At 40.6% G+C, this 13,504-nt stretch overlaps 1 protein-coding gene across 11 annotated transcripts in view; it reads left to right on the top strand.

Moving 5' to 3' along the window:
* APBB2 (amyloid beta precursor protein binding family B member 2) overlaps positions 1 to 13,504 on the top strand; it is a 385,290-nt gene that overhangs the window by 164,338 nt on the left and 207,448 nt on the right. The gene's annotated exons all lie outside the window — the stretch shown is intronic.

Raw genomic sequence — 13,504 nt, 5'->3', positions numbered from 1 at the left:
GGGATCTTCCCTATCCAGGGATCAAACCCAGATCTCCCACATTGCAGGCAGACAAGTGAGCCATCAGGGAAGCCCAAAATAGCATAGAGTTACATGCAATTAAATAGGCATTTTTAGCAAATGGACTGATTTTCTGAGAATGGTTCAGATATAATTTCCAGCTGTCTAGTGGGTCATAATGATTTACATGGCAAATGAAACTAATGTGGGCTTAAGTAATATGATTAAACCAGTCTTTCTGGATCACTCTTTTTCATTTTAAACTGCCCCGCCAACCCCCTCCCCCACCACACAAGCCAGAAGTGAGAGGTATTTACAGAATTTTAGGAGTGGAAATGATCCTTACTGTTGTTGGTACTTGTTTATACAGGATTGTTCATATTAAACCAGACTTAAATTCTACATACAAGACTTCCACAGAGGAGCTCAACATGGCAGAGTAGAGGGATATGGAGCTCACTTCCCCTTCAGATATATATATAAAAAATACATCTATATGTGGAGCAATTCTCACAGAATATCCACTGGAAGCTTACAGATCTCATACAACCAAAGCTGCAAGAAAGATCCCCACATTACTGAGTAGGATGAAGGAGGAAAAAAGAGGAAGAATGGGGAGGGAAACTGCCCCTGGGTGGGAGCTGTGAAGTAAGAAAGGTTCCATCACTCTGGCTGGAGATCTGCTGAGATAGTAAGGGAGCTTCCGAGGCTGGAGAGGAGAGAGTTCGAGCTTGCCTGCAGTCCTTCAGGGTAGAGGAACACCAACATAGAAAAAAAAAAAAGAAAAAAAAAAAAAAAAAAAAGGAAAGATAAAAAAAAGAAGAAAAGAAAAAATAAAAAAAAACACAAGAAAGTGGATATAATAAATTCAAGATAGTTTATTTAGTTTTAGAGGAAAGGAAGAAATTCATGGAATACATTTTGAGTTAGCTAGAAAAGTCTTATTTCTTGATCTGGGTGATAATTATGAGCTTTTTTATTTATCATACACTATTTGTTTTCTGTGATTTTCTAAATCTGTTTTTTTTTTTTTTTACCATAAAAGTATTTTTAAAAATTTATGAATGAATGGCACTGTACATCATGCCTTTTTGCAACTTTTTGTTATAATTTCAAACTTACAGAAAAGTTGAAAGCACGGTGTGTGAAATGCCAATATACTCATCATATGTTTTATTGTTAGTTTTTCATTCAGTGTTTAGTAGAGATCTTTCTATAAAACTAAATCTAGAAATATCCTCACTTTTAAATAACTGATGCATAGTATTCCATTGTATTAATTAAATCAGTCTCCTATTGATGGACCTTTAACTTGTTCCTAGTAGAAATCTTGATGCTTGTACATCCTTATGACAAATTCCTAGAATTTGCTGTCACAGAATATTCTGATGTGCAGTGTGTAAATGGTTTTGTGATGTGACCAGACAGCTGTGGAAACCAAAGATACAGCCTGTATTGATCAAGACAGCCCTGTGTAACTGACAGAGGGCATAAATCTCCACGAAAGAACTTGATTCCCTGAAGCAGGATCCTCAGATAACATCATGCCTCCCCTGGATCAATTCAGGTTTAATCCCAGTGGCTCTTCTGTTATCTCACTTTGGTTGTTGTTGGTATAGTTAGTGTTATCTCTTGTCTGTGAACCACCCCAAAATTCAGTAGCTTAAACAATAGCCATAAGTTTGTACAGAATGGATGAGTCATTCTTACAGCCTCTACTGGGTTCACTCAGGGGCTCACAGTCAGCTGAAGGTATAGTTGCAGAGCTCTGCTGGGCTCTCCCACCAGTCTCGTGGGTCAGTGGGCTCAGACTGATCTCAGTGGCCTGGCCTAGAGGACTCAGCTATTCTACCCAAGTCTCCAACATCCTTCCGTCCGGCCAGCCTGGGTGCAGTCTCACGGCAGTGGTTCAGCTCATATCTTTCTCAGAGGGCTGGAAATGGGCCGTGCCTTGTGAATTTCTGTGCCACCCCACTTGCTAACCTGCCATTGACCAAAGCAAGGGACAGAGCCAGGCCAGAGTCAGTGAGGAGGGACTGCACAGCGATAGAACAGAGGGTGAGCATGCAGAGAAGTTGTTGACTGAGGCCATTAATGCCGTCATCAGCATATTTTAGGTTGGCACTTCTTAGAAGCCTTCAACATCGCTCTTATTTCTAAACTGCAGATGTTATGCCTTTGAAATATGAAAAATGGGGATCAAGTGTGTCTGTGGAAGAAGCATAAAAATTTTCTTGTTTAGAGTAGTCAAGCTAACATGTAAATGGAAAAACCTACATTTATTGTTTTGTCTTGAAAATATTTCTCTTCTAGTTGTTGATGTTTTCCCCTGGGATATAGTTCAGGAAACAGGGTTTTCCCTGTTTGTGTTTATTTTTCTTTATTCTTGGAGTTGGGTTTGAAATCTGGCTTTGAGAACATTGACTCAAGTAAGATTGAAAAGCTAAAATCACAAATCAGCCTCTTTGTTTTTGCTTAAGATATAGACATGAGAGATATAATTAGTCCTTACACCTTTATTGCTGCATTTCCCCCCTTGTTTTAAGTTGCAGAAATGATAAATTTAGGCTCTTCCATAACAGTGATTTTTAGCAATAGATATCCTGCACCCAGGTGTGCAGATGGCAAGAAATTATTACCAGTAATTATATCTCAGATTTAAAAGAAAAATCAAATTAAGTTTATTTCCATAGTTTGCAGTATTATATGTCACACCTCTCTTCTCTGTGGAAAAACAAAATGCTGCAATAAAATTTACATATACATATTATATTAATATATTAGTAGTATTAGAGTTTTATTAAATATTCTTTATTGTGTATGCATCATAAAATTGCACACACTAGTTGTTCAAACTAGAGGGAGCGGCTGGGGTCTTTTTTTGAGAGGCCTTTTGTTTTCTGTTTACCTGTATATCAGAAAGCTGGACATAAACTTCAAAAGAATAATAATGCGGCATGAATTATCTTGCAGAATTAACTAATTCAGACAATTCGAATCAACTTCAAGAGAGAGAGTCCTGAGAAACGTGGCTTAGTGGTCATGAGCCTGGTCTTTGGATGCAAACAGATGTGGGTCCTGATAACAGCTCTGTCACTTGCCTCCCGTGTGACCTTGGGTGGGTTACCTAACCCTCCTTGCCTGTTTCCTCATCAGAAAATTGATGTAATAATAGTTCTTTTCTCATATGATTGTTGGAAGTGCTAAATGAGAGAATCTTTAAAAGTACCCCCTTAGCACAATGCTCGGAGAAGGCAGTGGCACCCCACTCCAGTACTCTTGCCTGGCAAATCCCATGGACAGAGGAGCCTGGTAGGCTGCAGTCCATGGGGTCGCTAGGAGTCGGACTCGACTGAGCAACTTCACTTTCACCTTTCACTTTCATGCATTGGAGAAGGAAATGGCAACCCACTCCAGTGTTCTTGCCTGGGAATCCCAGGGACGGGGGAGCCTGGTGGGCTGCCGTCTATGGGGTCACAGAGTCAGACACAACTGAAGCGACTTAGCAGCAGCAGCAGCAGCACAATGCTGGGCACATAGTAAGTGATGGGTGGATGTGTACTTAGTGTTGGAACTGGAAGGAGCCCTGGGTATCTGGTGCAGCTCCTCCACTGTATAGACTGGGAAATAGAGATTACATTCTTTAGGGGAAAATATATAAAACCTTTAAGACTGAATCCGTGTGAATTTGGAGACTAATCCTCAAATGCAGTACCTATTTCATGTAAGTATTTATCAATGAGGGACTTCCCTGGTGGTCCAATGGCTCAAACTCCACACTCCCAGGCAGGGGGCCCGGATTTGATCCCTGATCAGGGGATTAGATTCCACATGCCACAACTGAAGATCCTGCATGCCACAGCTAAGACCCAGCACAGCCAAAATAAATAAATAAATACTAAAAATAAAAAGTATCTATCAACAAATATAAGCCTGTAAACTTTCAACAGCAAGGCTGAGATGACAGTTTTTTTGACAGCCCTTCCTGTGCTCAGCAGGTTACAGAAAAGATTTCAGTAATGGCAGAAAAAAAGTTTCCATTGTAACTACAGGGCTTTGCTTCATTCTTGGACTCAGTTTATTCATTATTTGTGGACATCTTCACAACAAGGCAAGATGGGGCAGGAAGAGAAGGCAGAGGCTGTGGACCACTAAGGTTTATTGAGTATTTATGGTGAATGTGCAAAGATCTCCAAGACACTTTGCTTTTCTTCAGAAAGCTTACAACCTCGTTGAGAAAAATAGGTCCTATGTGTCCTAAAGTAATAGATCAGTTAGCATTTACTGAATGTTTCGCATCTGCCAGGCACTAAGCAAAGCAAGCAGGCAACCTATCATATGTCATTTGATCCTCATAGCAACTTTCAGATAGATGTTAACTGCAATTTGCAGTTGAATAAGACACAGTTCAGGTATTAAGTACTGGCTCAGAATCATATAGGACCGAGGTATTGAGTGAGTTAAGAAGAGAGAACTCTGTGCTGAGCTTATAATTTTCAAAGTTGGAGGTTGGCCAGTATCTAGAGCACCCCTTAGGAAAAGTGCCCCCTATTTGTACTTTTGGAGTGGAGACCAGGGATGAAAAATGTCTTGCAGTACCCAGCAACCCTGTACATTAAACAGTGTCTTAACTCTGCAAAGCTTACAAGTACCCTTACCAGATTTTAATGTAGGTGAACAGCTTGCTTGTAGTGATCTGAGCCAGAAATTCTAGGTATAAAGTATTCTTTATGGCTTTAATGTATACTGTATACTCTAGAAGTGTAAACTCCTAATTGAAAGATAATTGTATTAATATTTGTTTGAATTTTCTTAGAATTGTTCAACCTTTTGAAATTGGCATCAGTAACAGAAGTACATGGGGAAGGCAATGGCAGCCCACTCCAGTACTCTTGCCTGGAAAGTCCCATGGAGGGAGGAGGAGCCTGGTGGGCTACAGTCCAAGGGGTCACGAAGAGTCGGCCACAACTGAGCGACTTCCCTTTCACTGTTCACTTTCATGCATTGGAGAAGGAAATGGCAACCCACTCCAGTGTTCTTGCCTGGAGAATCCCAGGGACGGGGGAGCCTGATGGGCTGCCATCTATGGGGTCGCACAGAGTCAGACACGACTGAAGTGACTTAGCACCAGCAGCAGCAACAGAAGTACGTACAGGTTGTATCCAGGATGTCAGCACAAAATCACACTTCTGTCTCAGTTTGCATGTGGTGCTGTTGTGCTCACAGTGATTCTTCCCGTAGATTTGAGCATTCCATGACTGGTTTTTTGTTTTTTTTTTTTTTTGACCTCCTGTGTTGTCAGGCCTGAGATTTTGCTTACTGGCACGTGTCTCTCTCCCTTTATTTCTCCTTTTCTGGAATTTATCTGTGTAAATAGGTTATATTATATATGAATTGCACTTTAAGATAGCAAAGGGGACTTCATAGAATACTTGTTATAGCAAGAGAATGTTAGAGCAAGGATTGCGTTGGGCCAGAGTTTCAGGCGGAGAAGGCAGTGGCACCCCACTCCAGTATTCTTGCCTGGAAAATCCCAGGGAAGGGTGAGCCTGGTGGGCTGCAGTCCATGGGGTCTCGAAGAGTCAGACACGACTAAATGGCTTCACTCTCACTTTTCACTTTCATGCATTGGAGAAGGAAATGGCAACCCACTCCAGTGTTCTTGCCTGGAGAATCCCAGGGACGGGGGAGCATGATGGGCTGCCATCTATGGGGTGGTACAGAGTCGGACACAACTGAAGCGACTTAGCAGTGGCAGCAGCAGCAGAGTTTCAGGAACGTAGCTGTTTGAAGTTACTGAAGAATTTGAGTAAGTGAGAGGTTCCAGAATCAACTGTGTATGAATGTCAGTGGCTGAAAGAACTTGTTTCTGGAGGCCTTTGAATCAGGAGTGATTGTGAACAGAGCAGTGTTTATCTGGCTCTGTGCAGCAGGGGTGGATTTGGGCGGCGGGGGGTTGGGGTGGGTATTAGGAGGGATTAGACTGAGGCCAGGACAGGATTCATGAAACCAGGTGAAGTACTAGGGGTCTAAAGAGTGAGTGGACAGGACAAGAGAGCAAAGTATGTTGAAAGGAATTTGTCAGATTTTTTTTTTAATTCTGTTTGGGGACGACAGAGTGAAATTCTTTGTCTTTATTTTTTCTTTTTCTTTGGCATCCTTTAAAGTACACAGAAAGTTCTCATCACAAGATAAAAATAAGTTTTGTAACTGTGATGGTGATTGTTGTTAACTGTACTTTGTGGTGATCATTTTACAATATATAAAAACATGAAATCATTGTTATGTACCTATAAACATATAGTTTTATAAACTATATAAAACTATAAAAATATAGTTTTATATCAACTATCAGATCAGATCAGTCGCTCAGTCGTGTCTGACTCTTCGAGACCCCATGAATTGCAGCATGCCAGGCCTCCCTGTCCATCACCAACTCCCAGAGTTCACTCAGACTCAAGTCCATCGAGTCAGTGATGCCATCAGCCATTTCATCCTCTCTCGTCTCCTTCTCCTCTTGCCCCCAATCCCTTCCAGCATCAGAGTCTTTTCCAATGAGTCAACTCTTCACATCAGGTGGCCAAAGTACTGGAGTTTCAGCCTTAGCATCATTCCTTCCAAAGAAATCCCAGGGCTGATCTCCTTCAGAATGGACTGGTTGGACTCCTTGCAGTCCAAGGGACTCTCAAGAGTCTTCTCCAACACCACAGTTCAAAAGCATCAATTCTTTGGCGCTCAGCCTTCTTCGCAGTCCAACTCTCATATTCATACATGACCACAGGAAAAACCATAGCCTTGACTAGACGAACCTTTGTTGGCAAAGTAATGTCTCTGTTTTTGAATATGCTATCTAGGTTGGTCATAACTTTCCTTCCAAGGAGTAAGCGTCTTTTAATTTCATGGCTGCAGTCACCATCTGTAGTGATTTTGGAGCCCAGAAAAATAAAGTCTGACACTGTTTCCACTGTTTCCCCATCTATTGCCCATGAAGTGATGGGACCAGATGCCATGATCTTCGTTTTCTGAATGTTGAGCTTTAAGCCAACTTTTTCACTCTCCACTTTCACTCTCATCAAGAGGCTTTTTAGTTCCTCTTCACTTTCTGCCATAAGGGTGGTGTCATCTGCATATCTGAGGTTATTGATATTTCTCCCGGCAATCTTGATTCCAGCTTGTGTTTCTTCCAGTCCAGTGTTTCTCATGATGTACTCTGCATAGAAGTTAAATAAACAGGGTGACAATATACAGCCTTGACGAACTCCTTTTCCTATTTGGAACCAGTCTGTTGTTCCATGTCCAGTTCTAACTGTTGCTTCCTGACCTGCATACACATTTCTCAAGAGGCAGATCAGGTGGTCTGGTATTCCCATCTCTTTCAGAATTTTCCACATTTATTGTGATCCACACAGTCAAAGGCTTTGGCATAGTCAATAAAGCAGAAATAGATGTTTTTCTGGAACTCTCTTGCTTTTTCCATGATCAGCAGATGTTGGCAATTTGATCTCTGGTTCCTCTGCTTTTCCTAAAACCAGCTTGAACATCAGGAAGTTCACGGTTCACATATTGCTGAAGCCTGTCTTGGAGAATTTTGAGCATTACTTTACTAGTGTGTGAGATGAGTGCAATTGTGTGGTAGTTTGAGCATTCTTTGGCATTTCCTTTCTTTGGGATTGGAATGAAAACGGACCTTTTCCAGTCCTGTGGCCACTGCTGAGCTTTCCAAATTTGCTGGCATATTGAGTGCAGCACTTTCACAGCATCATCTTTCAGGATTTGGAATAGCTCAACTGGAATTCCATCACCTCCACTAGCTTTGTTCGTAGTGATGCTTTCTAAGGCCCACTTGACTTCACATTCCAGGATGTCTGGCTCTAGGTCAGTGATCACACCATCGTGATTATCTGGATCATGAAGATCCCTTTTGTACAGTTCTTCTATGTATTCTTGCCACCTCTTCTTAATATCTTCTGCTTCTGTTAGGTCCATACCATTTCTGTCCTTTATTGAGCCCATCTTTGCATGAAATGTTCCTTTGGTATCTCTGATTTTCTTGAAGAGATCCCTAGTCTTTCCCATTCTGTTGTTTTCCTCTATTTCTTTGCATTGATTGCTGAGGAAGGCTTTCTTATCTCTTCTTGCTATTCTTTGGAACTCTGCATTCAGATGTTTATATCTTTTCTTTTCTCCTTTGCTTTTCACTTCTCTTCTTTTCACAGCTATTTGTAAGGCCTCCCCAGCCATTTTGCTTTTTTGCATTTCTTTTCCATAGGGATGGTCTTGATCCCTGTCTCCTGTACAATGTCACGAACCTCATTCCATAGTTCATCAGGCACTCTATCTATCAGGTCTAGGCCCTTAAATCTATTTCTCACTTCCACTGTATAATCACAAGGAATTTGATTTAGGTCATACCTGAATGGTCTAGTGGTTTTCCCTACTTTCTTCAACTTCAGTCTGAATTTGGCAATAAGGAGTTCATGGTCTGAGCCACAGTCAGCTCCTGGTCTTGTTTTTGCTGACTGTATAGAGCTTCTTCATCTTTGGCTGCAAAGAATATAATCAATCTGATTTCGGTGTTGGCCATCTGGTGATGTCCATGTTAGAGTCTTCTCTTGTATTGTTGGAAAAGGGTGTTTGTTATAACCAGTGAATTTTCTTGGCAAAACTCTATTAGTCTTTGCCCTGCTTCATTCCATATTCCAAGGCCAAATTTGCCTGTTACTTCAGGTGTTTCTCGACTTCCTACCTTTGCATTCCAGTCCCCTGTAATGAATAGGACATCTTTTTTGGGTGTTAGTTCTAAAAGGTCTTGCAGGTCTTCATAGAACCATTTGAGTTCAGCTGCTTCAGCGTTACTGGTTGGGGCATAGACTTGGATTACTGTGATATTGAATGGTTTGCCTTGGAAACGAACAGAGATCATTTTGTCGTTTTTGAGATTGCATCCAAGTACTGCATTTCGGACTCTTTTGTTGACCATGATGGCTACTCCATTTCTTCTGAGGGATTCCTGCCCGCAGTAGTAGATATAATGGTCATCTGAGTTAAATTCACACATTCCAGTCCATTTCAGTTCGCTGATTCCTAGAATGTCGACATTCACTCTTGCCATCTCTTGTTTGACCACTTCCAATTTTCCTTGATTCATGGACCTGACATTCCAGGTTCCTATGCAATATTGCTCTTTACAGCATCGGACCTTGCTTCTATCACCAGTCACATCCACAGCTGGGTATTGTTTTTGCTTTGTCTCCATCCCTTCATTCTTTCTGGAGTTATTTCTCCACTGATCTCCAGTAGCATATTGGGCCCCTACTGACTGGGGAGTTTCTCTTTCAGTATCCTATCATTTTGCCTTTTCATACTGTTCATGGGGTTCTCAAGACAAGAATACTAAAGTGGTTTGCCATTCCCTTCTCCAGTGGACCACATTCTGTCAGATCTCTCCACCATGACCCGCCCATCTTGGGTTGCCCCACGGGCATGGCTTAGTTTCATTGAGTTAGACAAGGCTGTTGTCCTAGTGTGATTAGATTGACTAGTTTTCTGTGAGTATGGTTTCAGTGTGTTTGCCCTCTGATGCCCTCTTGCAACACTTACCGTCTTACTTGGGTTTCTCTTACCTTGGGCGTGGGGTATCTCTTCACGGCTGCTTCAGCAAAGCACAGCCATTGCTCCTTACCTTGGACGAGGGGTATCTCCTCACCGCTGCCCTTTCTGACCTTCAACGTGGGATAGCTCCTCTTGGCCCTCCTGTGCCCCAGGCAGCCATAGCTCCTTGGACGTGGGGTTGGTCCTCCCGGCCACCGCCCCTGGCCTGGGGCGTGGAGTTGCTCCTCCTGGCCGCCGCCCTTAGCCTCGGGCCTGGAGCGTGGGATAACTTTTCTCGCCGCCGCCCCTGACCTCGGACGCGGGGTAGCTCCTCTTGGCTGCGCTTAGCGCGCCCATCGCAGCCGCCTCCATGTTCCTCACCATCTCCCGGAGTTTGCCCAAGTTCATGTCCATTGCATCAGTGATGCCATCCAACCATCTCATCCTCTGTCGCCCTCTCTTCCTTCTGTCTTCAATCTTGCCCAGCATCAGGGTCTTTTCCAATGAACTGGCTCTTCACATCAGGTGGCCAAAGTAGTAGAGCTTCAGCTTCAGTATCAGACCTTCCAATGAGTATTCAGGGTTGATTTCCTTTACGATTCACTGGTTTGATCTCCTTGCTGTCTAAGGGACTCTCAAGAGTCTTCTCCAGCACTCTTCAAATTATTTACCCTCTTTAGGGAAAAAAGATAAAAATAAAAATTAAATGTCATGTGTTAAGTGTAATAATAGAAGTTTGTAGAAAGTTTAGTGGTGGGGTAATAGTGATGAAACAAGTAGATAATTCAAAAGACATATTATTAAGGATGTAATACTTGAGCTGGATCTAAGTGGATAAGCACTTGTGAGTTTTCGTTTCAGTTCAGTCACTCAGTCGTGTCCGACTCTTTGTGACCCCATGGACTGCAGCACACCAGGCCTCCCTGTCCATCACTAACTCCCGGAGTTTACTCAGAACTCATGTCCATTGAGTTGGTGATGCCATCCAACCATCTCATCCTGTGTCGTCCCCTTCTCCTCCTGCCTTCAATCTTTCCCAGCATCAGGGTCTTTTCAAATGAGTTAGTTCTTTGAATCAGTTTTCATTTATTCCTTGGTAAAAAAGGAGTTAACATACAACTTTAGCTTACTAAAGAATAATTTCTGATTCTTGTAGTCAGAGGATTAGGCTGTGAGGCAGCGGTTTTGTACCAGACTGCTGAATGCTGGCTGTGGACCTCAAAGAGGGTGGTGGTGGTAGGCAGTACCCACCCTACACACAGCTCTCTCTTCCTTCAGACTAGGGGTGGCAACTTGCTCTTATAAGCCCTGGCGTCTGTATTATCCCTTATGGTTTTCCTACCCTGTCAACTTTTTTTTTTTTTTAATAGTCCCTTAATTAAATCCTCAAAATACTCGATTTGAATGTTCTCTGTTTCCAATTTGAAACCTGTTGGGGACAATGTGAAATTACATATTGAAAAAAGATAAAACACACAATAAAAATAAGGAGAAAAGTCTTTTTATTCTAAATTGCGAACACAATATTACAAATAAAATAGTAAGGCAAATGGAACACATAAGGACCTGATTATAGTGAGGTAATTTACTGTAGCATTCTTGGTCAGGGGTATCATACTGGCAAAAATAAAGGCCTTGAGGATTGAATTGTTATCATATAAAAACTTGAATTAACATATATGTGTATAATTCTGAATTCTTGCACTTACGTCCAGTGGATAGGGGAAGTACTTAGCATCTTATACTGAACCAAAGTTCCAGGGGACATTTAATTTACTAGTTCACTTCTTTGTTTACTAGTGCTTTCATGATTTCCACTTTGGCTGCTTCTCTGTGGTCCTCTTGGAGATTTATTGAGCTCCAATGGCATTGTCACAGGCACGTGAGCATTATTATTGGTGGGGTAATAGTGATGAATTAATGGTACACATGAAATGCTGCTGGAAAGAAAACTTGTTGCTAGATTGATTCTAGTTGCTAGTTATAGTATGTATTATCCTTAAAATATTCCCCTGTGTTTGGGCAAAAGGAATATTCCTTTTGCCCCAACACAGGGGAATATTTTAAGGAAAATACACAGTAAAATATGCAAATTTTCAGTTTCTGTTCAAGTCTTTTCAGGATACTTCTGTAAATAAGCCTTTTCTTAGCTTCCTTTCTACTTTATGGACGTTCATTATCTTGATGGTTGTCACCTCACATCTGCTTTGCTTATATCTGAAGGTATATTGAAGACAAAAACTAAAAAAAGGAAAAGTGAATTGTGAAATACTTTTAAAAGAGAAAGATATAGGGCAGAAGCAAAGGTGCATGGAGGAAACATCTCTTGCTGTTTCAGGACAGTTTAAATTAAGCCCACCCTTTTAATTATACCAGAGTAATGAGCCTTACCCGTGATATGTGAAAATATAATTTAAAAATGTATGGTGGGCTGGTAAACCAGGTTGTCAGGTCATTATCTGAATCATAAAGTTGGAAGGTAGTGCCTATTAAAGGTTACTAGTTTGGAAAGGTTAGATTAGAATTTAGTCTTTGCAAATATAGTTTCTCAACTTGAATAATGCTATAGAAAACCACTAACATTTGACTCATTTTTTTTTTTTTTACATTTTATGGAAGAGTGGTAAGCATACAGAAATGTGCACATAAGGGTACATCTTGATAAATTTTCACATCCCTATCAAGAAAGTATATCACCATTGCAGCGTCCTAGGGGCGACTTTTTTGCTTCTTCCCCTTTCCTGCCCTCCAGGGCAAACTACTATCTTGACATAGAAACGCTTTTCCTGTTTTTGTACTTTATATAAATGAAATCATGCAGTATCCATATTTGAATATCCACACTAATATAATGGATTATTATTCTAATTGACATTCCTGATACCAACTCACTGAAAACAAGGTCTGTTTTCAGTTTTCCTTATTGTGTATCTAATTTGGTAAACTGGCAGTTTACCAGTGTGTCTAGTTCTTCATTATTCCTTTAAGACATTTTCTAAGTAAATACAAGTATGTATGTGTGTGTGTGTGCATGTATCTATGTAAACGCAAGTATGTACATGTGTGTATACACACATGTATGTATATATATTTTTTAAAATTTTTATTCAAATTCAATCATGCATATTATTTACTTCTTTGTGATACGTCTTAAGGCCCTTTTTGTATCATCTGACGTAGATTCAATTCATTTTATTTAGAGGCAGCAGGAACGGTAGCACAGTATTCCACTGAATGGCTGTATCATAATTTAATGAGGAAGTTATCCACTGATGAACAGCTAGGTTGTTACTGATCCTTTCCATTTAGAATAATAGAGTCTATGTAAGTTTATTTGTAAAATAAATTCTTAGGAAAAGAATTGCTGGGCAAGAAGGCCCATGCATTTTCAATTTGCTCACGTATTTCTAAAAGGCCCTCCATAGAGTTTTGCCAGTTTTTACTCCCACCAGCAGGAACTGAAAATTCCCATTTTCAATGTCCTTGCCTTAGATTATTTGTTATCGAGCCTGTTAATTTTTGCAGTCTGCTATAGGAAAAGTAGTAACTCATTTACATTTGCATTTTCTTCAGTTTTAATTGATGTTAGTTATTTATATTTACTGGACATTTGTGTTTCTCTTAAGATTTGTTTCTGTCCTTTTCCCATTTTCCTTCAGGTCTGTTTATATTTTTCTTAATAATTGCAAAGAATTATTTCTATATAAAGAAAATTTACCTTTTTATGTCATCTATAGTATGAGCTCTTTTTTAAATTGAGGTATAGTTGATTTACAATGTTGAGTTTCAGGTATACAGCAAAGTAAAGTGATTCAGATATATATATATATATTCTTCTTCAGATTCTTTTCCATTATAATTTCAAGATATTGAGTATAGTTCTCTGTGTTACATAGTAGGTGTTGTTGGTTAT

The sequence above is a fragment of the Bos indicus genome, chromosome 6 (genome assembly GCF_029378745.1).
Source record: "Bos indicus isolate NIAB-ARS_2022 breed Sahiwal x Tharparkar chromosome 6, NIAB-ARS_B.indTharparkar_mat_pri_1.0, whole genome shotgun sequence".
Classification (NCBI taxonomy): domain Eukaryota; kingdom Metazoa; phylum Chordata; class Mammalia; order Artiodactyla; family Bovidae; genus Bos; species Bos indicus.
Note: the sequence above shows the minus strand (reverse complement) of the source record. Positions and strands in the feature narration are given on the sequence as shown.